The following is a 16,795-nucleotide window of genomic DNA, read 5'->3' as shown; positions in this document are numbered from 1 at the left end:
AAAGAAAGTTAGAAAATGAAAGTGTCCAGCACATCTCCCACCTTACAAGGAAAATGCACATTGATATTAGGACATTTCCAATGTCAGTCCCAACTGATCTCCCCCAGCTGGAGTAGCTCTTTTGGCTCTCCTGAGAGCTTTGATCGCTGGCACCCCGCTCCTCCACCACAGATAATGGTACATTCATCCAAGACAGTGAGAGGAGCCAGGCAGGGCGTCCGTTGCATTAAAGTCGTCTGATCTGTGTAAAAGAAAGCCTGAGCTCAGTGGCCTCAAAAGGGCATATTTGAAAACCAGATTCCTCCTGCTGCCACCCCCAGATCGTCAGAGCAGGTGCCTCCTTTGTGGATCACGGTAACACTGATGTGCGTTGATCCAGCCATCAGCATCTTCAACTATAATAGGGACTCCCACCAAAGCCCAGACTTTCTGGACCACATTGAGAAAGCAAAGAAACTTTATCTGAGGATAACAGGTAAACATGATGAGGAATATGAGCCCCCTTTAATTATCAGGCCCAGAGAGGAATTGAAATGAAACAGCAGTCATGTCTCACTGTCCCCTTGAGCTAAATAATAATTACATCCTGAAGCCACTTGCTATATGGGCTCTGGACTGATGCCAGGAAGCCATAAAAAGCCATACCCTTTAGAACCAATCACTAACCAATGTCATCTCTAAACCAGTGAGAATTCCTGTTAAACAACCCTGTATTAGCCATTCTTGATCACTTTTGCCTTTTTTTTTTCTTTGTTCTTGTCTTTCTTTTCTTTTTTTTTTTTTTTTTTGAGACAGAGTCTTGCTCTGTCCCCCAGGCTGGAGTGCAGTGGCATGACCTTGGTTCACTGTAACCTCCACCTCCTGAGTTCAAGCTATTCTCCTGCCTCAGCCTCCTACGAGTAGCTGGGGTTAAAGGCATGCGCCACCATGCCTGGCTAATTTCTGTATTTTCACTAGAGACAGGGTTTCACCATGTTGGCCAGCCTCTCTCAGACTCCTCACCTCAAATGATCCACCCACCTCAGCCTCCCAAAGTACTGGGATTACAGGTGTGAACCACCGTGCCTGGCCCCCTTTGCCTTTAAGAACCTGCTAGTAACAGGCCAAGCAGAGCACTTCCCAAAGCACTCTTGTGCGTCCCGGCCGCGGTCCTCAACCTTGGACCAGATAACCTCTCTATGTTAATTTTGCTTCAGTTTCTTTCCTTATGTCAAGGACAGCAACACGTAGCAGGAAGCCTCCCTTCACTTCTTCTGCTCCCAGCTGCCTTCTGTTCCGGATCCTTCCCTTGAGCCTCCTGGAACTGCTTTCAAGCACGAGAAAGGCATAACCGCCATGTACACTCCTCTCATGAACTAAACCCTTGCTTGTGAACATCACATGTAGAAAATATAAAGAATTATTCTAGCCTGGGTGACATAGTGAGGCCCTGTCTCTACCAAAAATAAAAATAAAAAAATTAGCTTGGTGGGGTGTCCCACACCTGTAGTCCCAGCTCCGTGGGCATTGAGGTCGATAATCTGAGCTCTGGGGTGGAGGCTTCAGTGAGCCGTGGTCACACCACTGCACTCCAGTCTGAGTAACAGAGTAAGACTCTGTCTGCAAAAAAATAAAAAATAAGAATTATTAACTAGTAACAGTTGGTTACCTACTACAGGAGTAAACAGGAAAATAGGAATAGCAAATGAAAGAAACAGCTGTGACTTCCAGGTGATGGGGTGAACAAGGGTGGAACTAAGCATCTGGGGGGCTGCCTGCTGGCTGAACTCCAGGGATCTGGGCAGAGTGTGTGGGAGTCTTGGGAATCTTCAGGACCTTAGTGCTGGGGAAACAGGCCAGAGGCGGGCAGGCCCAGCAGCTCTGGAGGAGCCGCCCTTGGAGCTGAGCAACTCCCTGGAGGCTGCCCTGAGACCCTTGTCCTGAAAGTGATCTCTCACCCTCAAGTTTCTGGGCACTGTTTCCATCCTTTGATACTGATTTACTCTTGTCACCAGCAAGCTCTGAGCCGACAGAGCACCCATGAGTCCCCTCTTACCCCACCCAATGGGCAGCCCCAGTGCCTGGACCCAGAAGGCGTGTACCAGGGCCTCCCTACATGGGCAACTATGCCTGGTGCAGGTATTCCAGGGACCGTGAGGGAGGCGGGTGGGACAAAGGGTCTTCAGGATGCCCCCATGAGCAGGGGGGCAGAAGACCACACATGGGCTTTGGAGCCCTATGGACTTGGTTCCCATCCCAATTTGACCTTCACCAGGGGAAGTCCCTTGACCCATCTGAGCCTCTGTGTCCTTGATGTGAAGTGGGGACTAGCACAGGTGACAGGGAAGAGGCAGTGAGATGAGGCCAGGTGACCCTACAGCACTCCATGATCCACAGAAAGTTGCCAAGGGCCTGAAGGTGGCCTACCTCCTCACTGGACCCAGAAGCCTGGATCATTTACCAGGCACCCCACCCCCTGACAGAGTGTGGCCACAAAACTCTCACACTCAGTGGGGATGGATCAGGGATGTTTGAGATCCTGGCCACGGGAGGGAGAGGATTCAGAGAGAGAGCCCAGAGCAGGGGTGGGTATTCATGGACACAGCTGCAAGTGAGCAGCGCTTAGTAATCAGAAGGTTCCCCTCTCAAATGCCTGCACCCTGCTCACTCACCCCAGGACACCCAGTCCCACCTCATCCACAGCCAGCCGGGGCAGACAGGAATGGAGCAGAGCTGGGCAGGGGCCTCGGGGAGTGTCCAAGCTCCTCCTGAGCAACACATCCCAGCATCTCAGGTGCTGCCTTTCCCCTGCAGCATCAGGTGTGGGCCCAATTAGGAATGGATCCCCTGGGTCACAGCATAGGCCTGTGTTCTCCCCAGGAAGGCGTCCTGGGCTGCAGCACCGTCAGAACAATACAGAGGAGTTGGCAGTAGCCAGAGGGTTTCACCCCAGGAGATGCAGCCTACATCAGCGTCAGACCTCCACAAAGCTGCACAGAGTTTCTTCAAAAAGTTACCAGTCCTAGCATTGTCCACTCAAAATATTCCACCTGAACTTAGAGTGAAATTCAGACTCCTCATTTGCCCTACAGATCCTTTCCCCATCTGACCTTCACCTGCTCCTCTCCATCCTCCCCGCCCAGCTCGCTGCTCCCACTCACGTCCAGCCAGGCTGTTCTTTCATCCCTACTATTGTAGGTGTGCCCATCCGGTCCCTGCCTCAGGGCCTTTGCACCTGCCCTCTCTTTTGCCTAAAATGCAACCCCCAAGCTCAGATCACACATGAATGCTTCCTTCTTATCTTACTGTCTTTGCTCAGATTTCATCTCTCAAGACATCTTCCCTCCCACCCTCATATTTCCTCCCCGCCCCAAGGCAGCCACTGCCTATTAATGAAACAGGCCACCCTGTTTTATTGCAGTCAGAGCTCCTCTCACTATTTGAAGTCTTCATTTATTTTTAATTCTCCACTTACAATACAAGTTCCATGAGGGCAGGACTGTGTCTCCCATGTTCAATTCTGTATTGCTCAGGACCTAGAACATTACGTAATATATGCTAAATAAATGAATAAATGAATGAAAATGAAAAGGGGACAGCCCCCACCCTCCCTAGTACACACACATTTGCCCTTCCTAGTCTCATCATGAACACCAGGATTTCCTTCTCTTGGCCACAAAACACAGTGCCCAAGGGACTAAGCTAACTGCTCCAGCCTCTCCAGACATAACCTGTTAGAAATCCTTACAGGGGAACCTGGATCTGCTCTCCCTTTTCCTCACAATGCTCTGCCCCTCTCTCCACCCCTCAGCTCTCTGGCAGGGCATCTGAGTGACTGTAAGGTAAACACACCTGACATCAATAATTTAAGCATACTCTGAGAATGACTCTGTGTGGCAGATGGAACCGAATGTGTGTTCAGAGGTGGTGAATCCAGGAGTGGTCAGCCCTGAGATTCATTTCTTGTCTGTCGGGAACATCTGAGCCCCCATCCCATCCCATGGAATTGCAGGCCAACCAGGAGACCAAGGCCCTGAATTTTGGGTTAAGTAAAGGTTGCCAAGTGGAGACTGTTAGGGGGAGGGTGCTAAGTGAAAATGCCATATAAACTGCAAGCTCTTTGTCAGCAGCTGCGATTTTCCTTCCCAGCCCATCTCCACTGGGCCTCGCAATTATTCTGTCCAGCCCATGCTGAACTCTGTCCCCTGTATGTATCCCCTAATAAAATCCCATGTCTCATTTTCTGGCTCTGAGTCTCTTCTTTGGCCTCTTGAACCTGGTTTCATCTCCATTGGAGTTGATAGGCATTCGGCAGGACAGTGACCCAGCTGGACCCAGAGTTTGCCCAGGTGCCATGCCACCACCTTGCCCTACTGATCCTCCGGCCTCCCACAGGCTTCCCTTCCCAGGCCAGAGCTCCTAAGGCCTCAGATGTCACTGAGGCCTCAAATGTCAAAGGCCTCAAATGCCAGTTCATGATTTGCAGGAACAGTGCAAAGGTCCAGCTTCCTGTCATTTCCACAGCAAATTTCTCAATGCCTCCTGGGTGGCAGCTGCTAGAGATCCCCACAAAGATCTTCCACTGGGGGTAACCCTTCCAGAAAGGAGTTGGGGAGAGAGAACCCTTGCTGTGGGGACTGCTGATAAGAAACCAGTGACACAGCTGATCTATTCTCACACAAATCTACCCCTTATATGGATGGAACTGACATTTCCCTGGAGGTGTCCAGACAACTGATGAAACACAGAGCCTATAAAAGCTGTGGGTCCTTAAGGCTGCCCAGCCCCTGGTGAAGAAGGAGCTTGTAAGGAGGCTGGCCCTTTTCATTGTCTCCTGATTGGCAGAGTTGTTGAAAAAACTTTTTTTTTTTTTTTTTTAGTCAAAATACTGCCATTCAAAAGGTCCCTACCAGATATTTTAGAACTTCTTGAGTCCTCTGCTGGCCCCTGTGTGGAAAAAAATTCTCTTTTTTTTTTTTTTTTTTTTTTTTTTGAGGCGGAGTCTCACTCTGTAGCCCGGGATGGAGTACTGTGGCCGGATCTCAGCTCACTGCAAGCTCCGCCTCCCGGGTTCACGCCATTCTCCTGCCTCAGCCTCCCGAGTAGCTGGGACTACAGGCGCCCGCCACCTCGCCCGGCTAGTTTTTTGTATTTTTTTTTAGTAGAGACGGGGTTTCACCGTGTTAGCCAGGATGGTCTCGATCTCCTGACCTCGTGATCCGCCCGTCTCGGCCTCCCAAAGTGCTGGGATTACAGGCTTGAGCCACCGCACCCGGCCGAAAAAAATTACTCTTAAATATTATTAGTAGGAGATTAAGTTAGTATCAGATTCATTCATGGCGATACTGCAATACATATAAAATATAAAAAGCACGTGGAATTTAACCAGGTAATTTTACTTCTAAACACTTAGCTTTAGAAAACAACTATAATAGTGTCCAAAGATATATGTACAAGCATGTTCATTATACTATATTAATAAATGTAAGAAACAACAAAAATCTCCATTTATTATGAATCTTATGGTAAATACATACAAAGAACACCGCATGGATTTTTAGTTTTTAAAGGACAGTGATCCAGGAGGAGGAAACAGAGAAATATGGCAGAATAGAAGCCTCCACCAATCATCCTCCCCACAGGAACACCAAATTGAACAACTATCTACACCAAAAAAGCACCTTAGTAGAAACCAAAAGTCAGGTGAGTGATTACAGTACCTGTTCTTAACTTCGTATCACCGAAAGAGGCACTGAAGAGGATGGGAAAGACAGTCTTGAATTACCAACACCACTCCCTCCCCTATCCCCTGGCAGTGGCTACACGGTATGGAGAAAAAAATCTGTGCACTTGGTGGGAGGGAGAGTGCAGTGATTATGGGATTTTTCAATCAAACTCAGTGCTTCTCTGTCACAGCAGGAAGCAACACCAGGCAGAGCTCAGCCAGTGCCCAAGGAGGGAACATTTAGACCAGCCACAGCCATAGGGGAATCACCCCTCCCGGTGGTTGGAACCTGAGTTCTGGCAAGCCTGGACACTGCAGGCTAAAGTGCTCTGGGTACAAAATAAGCTTGAAAGGGTGTCTAAACCACAAGGACTGTAATTCCTGGGCAAGTCCTGGTGTTGTGCTGTGCTTGCAGCCAGTGGACTTGGGGGGCATGTGACCCAGTGAGATACCAACTGGGGTGATCAGCTTGCACCATGCCTCCCCCTGCCCCAGGCAGCACAGCTCACAGCTCTGGGAGAGACCCCTTCCCCTTGTTTGAGGAAAGGAGAGGGAAGAGTATAGAGGACTTTGTCTTGCATCTTGGATACTAGCTCAGCTGCAGTAGGATAGGGTATCAGGGAGAGTCCTGAGGCACCCAATCCAGACTCCACAAGGGAGTCTGCTGCTTTGAAGGGTAGGACCTAGTCCTAGAAGAATTCTTCACCTATTGACTAAAGAGCCCATGGTACCCAAGCAGTACTTGCCATGGGCCTTGGGTGAGACTCAGAGACAAGCTGGCTTCAGATTTGACCCAGCACATTCCCAGCTGTGGCAGCTATGGGGATGGACTCCTTCTGCATGAGAAAAGGAGAAAGAAGAGTAGGGGGACTTTGTTTTGCAGCTTAGGTACGAGCTTGGCCACAGCGGGGTAGAGCATTAAGTGGGATCTTGGGGTCCCCAGTTCCAGGGTGTGGCTCATTTCTGTGCCTACCCTGGGTCAGAGGGGAGCCTGCTGCCCTGTAGAGAGAGTCTCAGGCCTGGCAGCATTCACCACAAGATGATTGAGGAGCCCTTGGGCCTTGAATGAACATTGGCAGTAGCCTGCCTTACTACCTTGGGCCTAGGGCAGTGGTGGCCGTAAAGAGAGACTCCTCTGCTTATGAAAAGAAGAGATATTTGTTTCGGGCTTGGGTGCCAGATCAGCTGCAGTAGAATAGAACACCAAGTAAATTCCTAAGATTTCTGACTCTAGGCCCTGGCTCCCAGACAGCATCTCTGAACCTGCTGAGGACTTGGGGGAAGTTGTTGCTCTGAAAAGAAGGATGCCATCCTGGCTGGCTTTACCACCTGCTGGTTGTAGAGCCCTAGGGTCTTAAGCAAACATGGGCAGTAACCAGGCAGTGGCTACTATGGGCCTTGGGTGAGATCCAGTACTATGCTGACTTTAGTTCTGATGGAGCACAGTCCCATTGCTGGTGGCCACAGGGGTGCTTGTGTCACTTCATCCCAACTCCAGACAGCTCAGCAGACAGAGACTCCATTTGTTTGGGTGGAAGTAAGGAAAGAGACTAAGAGTCTCTGCCTGGTAATCCATTTCATTCTTCTGAATCTTGTCCAAGACCACCAAGGCAGTACCTTTATGAGTCAGCAAGAGCCATAGCCTTAATGGGCTTGGGGTGCCTCCTAATGCAGATACGGTTGCAGTGACCAAAAACTTAGATTACAATAGGCATTTGCCTTCAAACACCTAGAAAGCCTTCCCAAGAATGATGGACACAAACAAGACCAGACTGTGAAGACTACAATCAATACCTAACTCTTCAATACTTCGACACAAACAAACATCCACAAGTATCAAGACCATCCAGGAAAACGTGACCTCAGCAAATGAACTAAGTAAGGCACAAGAGACCAATCATGGAGAGACAGAGATATGTGACTTTCAGACAGAGAATCCAAAATAGCTGTTTTGAGGAAATACAATGAAAGTCAAGATAACACAGAGAAGGAATTCAGAATCTTATTGATAAATTTAGCAAAGAGATTGAAATAATTAAAAAGAATCAAGCAGAAATTCTGTAGTTGAAAAATGCAATTGACATATTGAAGAATGCATCAGAGTCTCCTAACAATAGAATTGATCAAGCAAAATAAAGAATTAGTAAGCCTGAAGACAGGCTATTTGAAAATACAAAGAGAGAAGAGACGAAAGCAAAAAGAATGAAGCATGCCTACAAAATCTTGAAAATAGCTTCAAAAGGGAAAATCCAAGAGTTACCGGCCTTAAAGAAGAGGTAGAGAGACACGGATACAAAGTGTATTCAAAGGGATAATAAAAAAGAACTTCCCAAACCTAGAGAAGGATAGATATCAACATTCAAGTAGAAGAAGGTTACAGAACGCCAAGCATATTTAACACAAATAAGACTATCTCAATGAATTTAATAATCAAATTCCCAAAGGTCAAGGATAAAGAAAGGATCCTAAACACTGCAAAAGAAAAGAAACAACATACAATGGACTTCCAATATATCTGGCAGCAAACTTCTCAGTAAAAATATTACAGGCCAGGAGACAGTGTATTTAAAATTCTGAAGGAAAAAAAAACTTTTATTCCAGAATAGTATATCAAGCAAAAATATCCTTCAAACATGAAGGAGAAATACTTCCCCAGACAAAAAAAAAAAGCTGAGAAATTTCAACATGAAACCTGTCCTATATAAAGGAAGTTCATCAGTCTGAAAGAAAAGAACATTAATGAGCAATAAAGAGTCATGTGGAAGTACAAAACTCACTGGCAATAGTGAATACATGGAAAAACACAGAATATTACAACACTATAACTGTGACATGTAAACTACTCATATCTTGAGTAAAAAGACTAAAATATGAACTGATCAAAAATAATAATTATAACAAGTTTTCAAGACCGACAGTACAATAAGACATAAAAAGAAACAACAAAAAATTAAAAAGCAGGGAACAATGTTAAACTGTAGAGTTGTATTAGTTTTCTCTTTGCTTGTCTGTTTATGCAATCAGTGTTGACATCAGTTTAAAATAATGAGATATTATATTATTTGAAAGCCTCATGGTAACCTCAAATCAAAGAACATACAACATATACACAAAAAATAAAAAGCAAAAAGTTAAAATCAGAGATTTTACCTTTGTAAAGGTACCTTTGTTAAATCACCTTTGTTAAAATGAAGACATTAGTAAGAAAAGAAGAAAGAAAAGACCACAAAACAACCCAAAAACAAATAAAATGGCATGAGTAAGTCCTTACTTATCAATAATAACATTGAATGTAAATGGACTAAACTCTCCAATCAAAAACATAGAGGGGCTGATGGGTTAAAAAAAAAAAACAAGACCCAGTGATCTGTTGCCTGCATGAAACACACTTCACTTATAAAGACACACATAGACTGAAAATAAAGGGATGAAAAAAGATATTCCATGCAAATGGAAACAAAAAAGAGCAGAATATATTGATGCAAAAAATGTATATTTCAAGATAAAAACTATAAAAGGAGACAAAGAAGGTCATTATATAATTATACATAGATAAATTCAGCAAGAGGCTATAACTGCTGTACATACATATGTACCTAACACTGGACCACTGAGCTACAAAAAGCAAATATTATTAGAGGTAAAGAGAGAGATAGACCCCCATACAATAATAGCTAGAGATTTCAACATCCCACTTTCAGTACTGAACAGATCATCCACACAAAAAAAATCAATGAACATTGGACTTAATCTGCACTATAGATCAAATTCATGTAATTGATACTTACAGAACATTTCATCCAATGGCTTCAGAATATACATTCTTCTCCTCAGCACATAGATAATTCTCAAGGGTAGACCTTACGTTATACTACAAAGCAAGTCTTTAAAAATTCAAAAACTTGAAATAATATCAAAGTATCTTCTCTGACCACAATGGAATAAAACTATAAGTCAATAACAAGGAGATTTTTGGAAACTATACAAACACATGGAAATTAAACAATATGCTTCTAAATGACCAGTGGGTCAATGAAGAGATTAAGAAAGTGAAAATTATCTACAAACAAATAATGAAAACACAACATACTAAAGCCTATGGAATATAGTAAAAGCAGTATTAAGAGGAAAGTGTATACCTTTAAGCCTACATCAAAAAGTAGAAAAACTTCAAATAGACAACCTAATCATGCATGTTAAAGAATTAGACAAGCAAGAGTAAACAAAACCCAAAATTAGTAGAAGAAAAGAAATAATTAAGATCAGAGCAGAAATTAATGAACTTGAAATGAAGAAAACAAAAAAATCAACAGAATGAAAAGCTGGTTTTTTGAAAAGATAAATAAAATCAACAAACCTTTAGCCAGATTAACTGAAAAAAAGAAGAGAAGACCAAATAAATAAAATCAGATATGAAAAAGGAAATATTACAACTGGCACTGCAAAAATTCAAAGGATTATTAGAGGCTACTATGAGCAAATATACACCAATAAATTGGAAAACCTAGAAGAAATGGGTAAATTCTGGTCACATACAATCTACCAAGATTAAACTTGAAAGAAATTAAAAACCTGAAAATGTCTGAATAGATTGGTAAAAGTAATGAGATCAAAGCTGTAATAAAAAGTCTCCTAGCAAAACAAATTCCAGGACATCATGGCTTCACTGCTGAATTTTACCAAAAATTTAAAGAGAAACTAATACCAATCTTACTCACACCATTTCGAAAGATAAGGTAGGAAGGAATACTTCCAAACTCTATGAGGCCAGTAATACCCTGATACCAAAACCAGACAAAGACACATAAAAAAAGAAGAAGGAAGGAAGGAAGGAAGGAAGGAAGGAAGGAAGGAAGGAAGGAAGGAAGGAAGGAAGGAAGGAAGGAGGGGGAGAAAGAAAGAAAAGAAAAGAAAAGAAAGAAAGAAAGAAAGCGAACTAACTACAAGCCAATATCACTGATGAATATTGATGCAAAAATCCTCAAATAGATCATTCATCATGGTCAAGTGGGATTTATCCTAGGAATGCAAGGATGGCTCCGTGCACTTAAATCAATCAATGCGATACATCATACCAACAAAATAAAAGACAAAAGTCATATAATCATTTCAATAGATGCTGAAAAAGCATTTGATAAAATTCAACATTCCTTCATGATAAAAACACTTTTAAAAACTGAGTATAGAAGGAAAATACCTTAACACAATAAAAGCCATATATGACAGACCTACAGCTAGTATCATACTGAATGGGGAAAAACAGAAAGCCTTTCCTCTAAGATCTGAAACACAACAAGGATGCCTACTACCACCACTGTTATTCAACAATAGTTGAATAGAAGTACTATTGAAGAGGTACTAGAATAGGTACTATAAGTCCTAACTAGAGTAATCAGACAAGAGAAAGAAATAAAGGGCATTCAAGTTGGAGAGGAAGAAGTGAAATTATCCTTGTTTGCAGATGATATGATCTTTTATTTGGAAAAAACCTAAAGACACCACCAAAAAACTATTAGAACTGAAAATCAAATTCAGTAAAGTTTTAGGATACAACATCAACATACAAAAATCAGTAACATTTCTATATGCCAACAGTAAACAGCCTGAAAAAGAAATCAAGAAAGTAATCTGATTTATAATAGCTACAAATAAAATACCTAGGACTTACACATGGGCTGCATGAGAAAGAGCTTCCTGATCCCCAGGCAGGGAGCAGAGAGGGATGCTGAAGCTCAGGCCAGCCAACTACACCCTGCCCTGGAGTGACTTCACCCACCAGAGTCGGCTGCCACTTTTCCAGAAAGTTCAAGAATAACTCACCCCTTACTTAGCATATAATTAGGCATAGGCAATAATATAGATAGCCAGCAGTCCACAAGTGCCACTCTCCCTGTGGGATACCCCTGCTCTGTCCATGGAGCATCCATTTCACTGCACATTGTTGCTCACATAAATGTGCTGTCTTTCACTGTTGGCTCACTCTTGGATTCTTTCAACTGAAGCCAAGAACCCTCCCAAGCTGAGCCCCAATTTGGAGTTTCACCTGCATCAGGTTCATGAGGAGACTTCCACTCCAGTTTTCTTTCCAAGGCCCAGAGCTGATCATGTCACTCTCTTTCTTAAACATCATGCATAGTTCTTCAGTGACTCCCTGGTGCCATGAGAAACAGCTTTCAAAGTCTTCCCATGGAATTTTTTCAAAATTAGTTATGCACCACATAAGGATGCTCCAGTCAATGATGGACTGCATATGTGATGGTGGTCTGTTGTGCTGAACCCCTACAGACTCCAGTGGAGATGGTACCAGGTTCAAGAGGCCTAAGAGACCCAGAGCCAGTAAATGAGACATGGGGTTTTATTGGGGGCTATATACAGAGGAGAGTCCAGTGGCAGTGGGCTGGGCAGGAGAACTGCCCAGCCTGCAAAAAGCATGCAGTTTATACAGCATTTTCACACTGTACCCTCCCGCTAACCTCCACCTGGCAATCTCCATCTAACCCAAAACAAAGGCCTCAATCCTCTGTACGACCTGAGCTCCATGGGATGGGCCAGGGGTTCAGATGTTCCTCATAGATAAGGAATGAGTCTCCAGGTTGGCCACTCCTTGATTCCTTTGCTCGGAACTCTGAACACACGTTCAGGTGTGCCTGCCATACAGGGTCATTCTCAGGATATGGTTAAGTCATCGCTGTCAGGTGCATCTACCGTACACGGTCCCATAAGATTATAATGAAGCTGAAAAATTCCTATGGCCTTGTAATGTCATTGCTGTTGTAATGTCTTAACACTGGATAATAATAAATTGTTACTGGCTTATTTACTTTACTATTTTCTGTCCCTATTTTAGACTCCTTCTACTATATACTTCTACTATATATGTTCCTATTTTGTACTCCTTCCACTTATACAAAAAGAGTAAGCTGTAAAACAGCCTCAGTTAGGTCCTTCAGAAGGTCTTCTAGAGGAAGACATTGTAATCATGGTAGATGACAGCTCCGTGGGTATTACTGTTCCTGAAGACCTTCCAGTGTGACAAGACGTGGAGATAAAGGGCAGTGATATTATTGATCTTCACCCTCTGTAGGCCTAGGCTAATGTCTTTTTGTTTCTTCATTTTTAACAAAAATGTTTAAAAACCAAAAAAAATGTAAATTTCAAAACAGAAAAAACAATGTTATAAAGAATTTTGTACAGCTTACAATGTGTTTGTATTTTAAGCTAAATGTTACTACAAAAGTGAAAAAGTGAAAAATGTATAGTTTATGCAGTTAAAAATTACAACAAGCTAAGGTATTTATTTATTTATTTATTTATTTTTGAGATGGAGTCTTGCTCTGTTGCCCAGGCTGGATGGAGTGTAGTGGTGTGATCTTGGCTCACTGCAAGCTCCACCTCCTGGGTTCATGCTATTCTCCTGCCTCAGCCTCCTGAGTAGATGAGACTACAGGTGCCCGCCACCACGCCTGGCTAATTTTTTGTAGTTTTAGTAGAGACGGGGTTTCACCGTGTTAGCCAGGATGGTCTTGATCTCCTGACCTCATGATCCGCCTGCCTGGGCCTCCCAAAGTGCCGGGATTACAGCTGTGAGCCACCACACCTGGCCTTTTATACCATATTTTTGCTGTACTTTTTCTATGTTTAGATACACCAATACTATTGTGTTACAACTGCCTGCAGTATTCAGTACAGTCGCATGCTGTACAGGTTTGTAGCCTAAAAGCAGTAGGCTATACCATACAGCCTAGTTGTATAGTAGGTTATAATATCTAGGTTTGTGTAAGTACACTCTATGATTTCACACAACAATGAAATCACCTAGTAATGCATGTATCAGAATATTTCCCTATCTTTAAGCAACATGATTGTAATAATTGTAATAATTTCGGTAAAGTATTGTATATTTTTATAATGGAAAATATGTGTGCAAGTAGGAGGACAAATATGATGTAATTTGGGTTTTCAAAACTTGGAAAGATTAAAAATATGAATGTGAGAAATTAATGTCCATAGGCATTATTTCTAGTACTACAAAGAATGTTATTAAATTTACCTCATTGATAAAACAGAACGTGTACTTATAATTTAACTTAAAACATTTCTATAGCTACAGCCCATAATCACTAGAACTTTAAAATACACACGCAAAATATTTACTGCTGGAAAGAGCAGCAGTGAAATATATGAGGTTTTTTTTTTTAAAACAGAAATACGGGTGGGGGGGTACTTTAAAAGCAAGTTTAATTTTTTTCTAAAAGCGAATGAGTTTTAACTGCACCACTATCGGGAGAACCCGCTCCCGATGTTTAATGTGGGTTCTTTTCTATTTCCTAAGTGTCTCGGCTAGGGTGAGAAATAAAGGGAAAGAGCACAAGAGAGAGAAATTTAAAGCTGGGTGTTCGGGGGAGACATGTTGGCAGGATCCGTGATGTTCCCCAGCCATAAAACCAGCAAGTTTTTATTAGCGATTTTCAAAAGGGGAGGGAGTGCGCGAATAGGGTGTGGGTCACAGAGATCACATACTTCACAAGGTAATAAAAGATCACAAAGTAAATGGAGGCAGGGCGAGGTAACAGGACCACCGGATGAGGAGAAATTAAAATTGCTAATGAAGTTTCGGGCACGCATTGTCATTGATAACATCTTATCAGGAAACAGTGCTTGAGAGCAGGTAACTTGTCTGACCACAATTTATTAGGTGGGAATTTTTCCATCCTAGTAAGCCTGGGAGCACTATAGGAGACCGGGGCTTATTTCATCCCATCGGCTTGGACCATAAAAGATGGGACGCCTTAAAAGGGGCTGCCTATAGGCCTACCTTCAGGGCGCATTCTCTTTCTCAGGGATGTTCCTTGCTCAGAAAAAGAATTCAGCAATATTTCTCCTATTTGCTTATGAAAGAGGAGGAATATAGCTCTGTTCCGTCCGGTTCACCGGAGGCCAGTTTAAAGTTACCTCTCTTGTTCCCTGAACATCGCTGTTATCCTGTTCTTTTTTTAAGATGCCCAGATTTCATATTGTTCAAACACACATACTCTACAAACAATTTGTGCAGTTGACACAATCACAGGGTCTTGAGGCGACATCCATGCTCCTCAGTTTACAAAAATGATGACGGGATTAAGAGATTAAAATAAAGACAGACATAGGAAATCACAAGGATATTCACTGGGGAAGTGATAAGTGTCCATGAAATCTTCACAATTTATGTTCAGAGATTACAGTAAACACAGGTGTAAGAAATTATGAAAGTATTAATTTGGGGAACTAATAAATGTCCATGAAATCTTCACAATTTATGTTCTTCTGCCGTGGCTGCAGCCGGTCCCTCCGTTCGGGGTCCCTGACTTCCCGCAACACCATTATCTACTTTATTCACAATATCAAGTATTAAGGAAAGGTATTTGAATTGTAATACATAGGTATTGCTTTCCTAATTAATTCATGTGGACTCAGAAATTTTCAGGCTTAAGGGAACTTTGCTATCTTGCAAAGAGAACAAATCCAAAGTGTTAGCTCACATTAGTCTGAGCTACAGGTTTTGTCTCTCTATAAGTTTTTGGGTTCACAAACTGGACAATTCAGAGAACGGCATCATCTTTTTCAATATTGAAAATATGAACCTTTGTACATCTTGTAATGTGACCACATTCTGTTTCAGATGTAACTGAGCTGAGACTTGTCCCTTATCTGGACATTATGGAAGATTTCAGGTTTAATGTCTTTGAAAGGAAGATACAGAAGAGGCACAGAGATGTCTCATACATTCCCTATCCTCACATGTGCATAAGCTCTTCTACTATCAACATTCTCACCAGAGTGGTACATTTGTAACAACTGATGAACCTTCATTGACATCATTATCACTCAAAGTTCATAGTTTATATTAGGATTCACTCTTGGCATTGCACGCTCATGAACTGAAGAAATGAATGAATTTTGTGTATCTTCAGTGTGAGATTTTGTTATTGGATAGTAGTGACCATCAGTCTTGGCTGCAATCAAGGCATACCTCTAAAAGGAAACAAGCCATTTCTTCATACAAGTGGAAGACTGATTCAAACACAGGACCTACCGATCTGAAAACAGGTCAAAGTTCAAGTAGCAGTTGAAGTAAGAAAAAGCTATTTCACGAATTAAGAACTCATTATGGCACATTAGGCTTAAGTGAAGCCCTAAATATTACTTTTGAAGTGTTTTTTCTTTCATTAAGCATGCACAGGATTTTTATCAGTTGATAATATACAAATCAGTAACATTTTAAGACAAAGACACACTGAAAATTCACCATTACCTGCGTGGCTTTTGACTAACAATATAATGTTTTTATTTTTTAAAACAACACATAACTGTATCTTCCCGACTCCTTATGACAAATGTTATTAGGTAACTGACTCAAAAGCGATGTATTTTAATTCCCAAATGAGTAATTAGATAAACCAGCAACTCACACAATAGCTTTTTTAAAGAAAAAATTATTTTTAAAATAGAGAAATATTATCTTAACACAGAAGAATCCTTATTTTTAAAGGTCAGGAATCTGAATTCTGACATTGCATGGGACAGAGGGAATGATAAATGCACTCAAGTGATAACTGTATGTTGGCTACATTGAGTCATTTTCTCCACATGACCTAAATATCTTATACTGAATGTATTGAGCTTGATAGATGTTTTGTTTTTGTTTTTAAGGATAAGTCACAATTAAAGAGAAACTTTAATAATTTATCTTAGGTGAAAATGATTCTGGCTTTAAAAAAAGAAAATGATCCTGGTATACAAGAAGTCCTGTAATGCCTAGCTTTATATCATTACTTATATGGACTATGAAGAATTCTGGTTTATAACCAACTATTTTTATGTTAAAATAAAACAAAAAGAAATAAGCCATGAGAAGACATGGAGGAAACTTAAATGAATATTGCTAAGTAAAAGAAGGCCAATCTGAAAAGGCTACAGACCATATGATTCCAACTATATGGAATTCAGGAAACAGGAAAACCATGGAGATGGTCAAGAGAGCAGTGGCTGCCAGAGGGATGAGTAAGTGTAGCACAGAGGATTTTTAGGGCAGTGAAACTAGTCTATATGATA

Source organism: Colobus angolensis, unplaced genomic scaffold (genome assembly GCF_000951035.1).
Source record: "Colobus angolensis palliatus isolate OR3802 unplaced genomic scaffold, Cang.pa_1.0 Scaffold85, whole genome shotgun sequence".
Classification (NCBI taxonomy): domain Eukaryota; kingdom Metazoa; phylum Chordata; class Mammalia; order Primates; family Cercopithecidae; genus Colobus; species Colobus angolensis.
Note: the sequence above shows the minus strand (reverse complement) of the source record.